The sequence below is a fragment of the Glycine max genome, assembly GCF_000004515.6.
Source record: "Glycine max cultivar Williams 82 chromosome 19 unlocalized genomic scaffold, Glycine_max_v4.0 Gm19_scaffold_94, whole genome shotgun sequence".
Lineage (NCBI taxonomy): Eukaryota > Viridiplantae > Streptophyta > Magnoliopsida > Fabales > Fabaceae > Glycine > Glycine max.
The window spans coordinates 56,541-60,072 of record NW_024464697.1 but is presented as its reverse complement, the minus strand read 5'-3'; positions in this window follow the sequence as shown (position 1 = coordinate 60,072).

Below are 3,532 nucleotides of genomic sequence, written 5' to 3'. Positions count from 1 at the left end.
ATGGCGACAACAAATGCCTCAGCAACCTATGCTATTTTGTGAGGTGTTTGATGTCTGGGGTATAGATTTCATGGGCCCTTTCCTGTCTCTTTTGGTTATGTTTACATTCTCCTTGCAGTTGACTATGTTTCAAAATGGGTGGAAGCCAAGCCCACTAGAACTAATGATGCTAAGGTTGTTGCAGATTTTGTCAGGTCTAATCTGTTTTGCAGTTTGGAGTACCTAAAGCAATTGTTAGTGATCAAGGAACCCATTTTTGCAACAGAACAATGCATGCCCTGCTTAAAAAGTACGGGGTGGTACACAGGGTATCCACACCATACCACCCCAGACCAATGGACAGGCAGAAATTTCTAACAGGGAGATCAAGAGAATTTTAGAGAAGATTGTGCACCAAGCAGGAAAGATTGGAGTACCAGGCTTGATGATGCTCTCTGGGCACATCGGACTGCCTACAAAGCACCATAGGAATGTCTCCTTATCGGGTTGTCTTTGAAAAGGCATGTCATCTTCCAGTGGAAATTGAGCACAAAGCATACTGGGCAGTGAAGACTTGCAACTTCTCTATGGATCAAGCTGGTGAGGAAAGAAAGTTGCAACTGAGTGAGTTAGATGAAATCCCCTAGAAGCCTACGAGAATGCCAAAGTTCTACAAAGAAAAGACCAAGAAGTTCCATGATAGCATGATAGTTAAGAAGGACTTCATGGTTGGGCAAAAAGTGCTATTGTATAATTCTAGGCTTGGACTCTTGATGGTAAGTTGAGGTCTAAGTGGATTGATCCTTTTGTTGTTACTAATGTTTTTCCTTATGGTACAGTTGAGATCAAAAGTGACTCCACAAACAAGAGCTTCAAGGTCAACGAACATCGACTTAAGCCATTCCTCACGAACCCTTCTTTAGTGGACGTAGTGGTGGAAGAGACTTCCTTACTCCACCCTACTCTTCCTCCACCATGACTTAGGGAGTTCTTCTTTTCCTATCTCCTTCTTTGCTTTTATTACACTTGTCCAATTCTATTTGATGGTTTAATTGTTTTAATCTCTTAATTGTGCTACATTGAGGACAATGTGTTGTTTAAGTATGGGGGGGAGTGTTCTTTGGTTTTGTTAGTTTTGTTGGTTTTGTTAAATTGTTAGTTGTGTTAATTTGTTAATGTTGATTAGTTTCATCGGATTTTTAGATTAATATTTTGGGTCAATTCTGTGTGCATGTATGACTTTGCATGTTTTTCTTTGAATCATAGGATATGTTCAAGAAATGGGTAATTTTTTTTGAAAATAAAAGTTTTTGACATTTTGTGACTTGAAATCCTTGATTCTCCTCTACATGTCATGATAGTTTTGAAGCTCAACTGAAAGTGATGATTTTACCTTTGTGAGAATTTGAGCCATCCATCATCATAATCATTTGGTGTGTTTTGCCCATTGATTGCTTGCACAATAGCCTTGGCTTGATTCTTGTTGATGCTTCCTAATTCACATGCATATTTGGATATGATTGAGGCAATTTTGTTCTTATAAGCTTCTAGCCAAATGGACTTACCTTGACTTAATTCCTTTGATAGCCCTTTTGAGCCTTGTTTCCCTTTCCTTGTTTTGAAGCGCACTACAAGCCTTAAGTGAAAAACCATGATATCACCATATCCTTAAGGAATTTTGGAGCTTTGGAATTGTTTTGGGAATAAGTGTGGGGTTTTTGTTTCATTGGATAACATGTTTTGTTGGCCATGCTTCATGATATATTTTGAGCCATACTTGATATACATTGCATATTGGTTAAATGTTGGACATGTTGAATATGATGTTGTTTCTCAAAAGGCTATAGAGCAAAAAAAAAATCGAAAAAGAAAAAGAAAATAGTAAAGTTGAGTGAATAAGAAAAGAATGATGAGACTCTTGGTTCTACTCTTTATGTTTAAATTTTATATTTACTTCTTTTTATTTGCTTATGTTTTCTTAATATGCACTTATTCCCATTGCTCCTCTATTCCTTTGGATTCAGCCACTTATTCCATATTTTTCCATACCTTGTCCTTGGCCCCATTACAACCTTAAAAGACCTTTTGATCCTCATGTGCTTGTGTTTATGGGTTGATTGTCAATTTTAGATCTTGCCAAGTTTATGTGGTGTTTGTTTTCATGGGTGCTTTGAGGGTAAATAGTAGCCTAGACACTTGAGAGATAGAGTGTATATCTTGTGAGGCTTTATCACTTTTCATTCTTGAGCTGATTAACTATTTTGCCATGATTGGGTTGCTTGGATGATTTTCATGAATGTCTTAACTTTTCGGATCTCCTTATGTTAGATGTTACCCATTCCTTTCATTCCTTGATGTTCATTGAGAAATATATGAATGTTTTCGTTTGCCTCTCTTTGATATCCTTGGATTTTGTTCTTTGTTTCATTTTGCCCAGGAGTGCAAAAGGCTAAGTATGGGGGGTTTTGATGTGCCATCATTTTATTCTATTTTCTAAACATTTTTTGCACCATTTTAATTACTGATTGGTCTTAATTGTCAATTAATCAGGCAGTTTTATTATTTGGGCTCATTTAGCTAATTTGATGTTTTTCATCTAATTTCAGGAATTAATGAAACATTGGCTTAATCCGGATTTTGGTTATGGAGTTGAAGAGGGCAAATAAAGCAGCGCTTACCTTAGTTAATTTCTAATTAGGAAATTTCGCAATTTATTTTATGTTGTTCAGTGTTTATTTCGTTTTGGGCCAGAGTATTGTAATAGGGCCCAGTGACTTTGAGTGACTCTTTTTAAATAGCAGCCTTGGGATTCGTGCAAGCTATTCTGTTATGCTATTTTATTATTCAGAGCTTTTGTTTTAGGTTTTGACGTTTTTCTGTTCTAAGGCTACTGTTTTCGTTCTTAATGCAATTTTCCATTTTCTGCTTCTAATTACAATTTCGTTCTTGCTTCTTCTTCTACTTTCATTTACGTTTCTGTCTCATTTACATTTCTGTTCATTTACGTTTCTGCTTCATGTTTCATTTGCGTCTTCTGTTTGAATCTATGGAAGGCTAGTTTTTCTGGTGTTGTTTCCTTTTGAGGACGAAGCCCAACTCTCTTTGAGGTTTCATTTGTAATGTGTTTTCCTGGCAGTTTTCCCTTCACCAGTTATCCCAAATTCGTGAACATTAATCAATGCACGCTTCGTGTTCGATTAATTGCCTCTGAGCCTAACTTGCGTTCATGCTTAATGGACGAAGGGCTAACTGGTGTATGTGGTGCCTAATCACATATTGACAACCCTAAGTTGATTTTCGCTTAGTAAATTGAAATAGGGTTGGATTAAGTGGTTGACTGTTAGGGACGAATTCTCCATAACCAAGGATAAGAGAATGGCTTCTGAATCAGAGGAAACAACCCGTTTTTAATATTAGTAGTTTCATATTCCAGTTTACTTGTTCTGCTCTTTAATCACAAAATAAACAAACCCCCAATCGTTACTGTTGTTGCGCAAGTATATTATGAACATTTGGTTTGTCATTGCTCATTAGGAAACGACCTAGGATCACT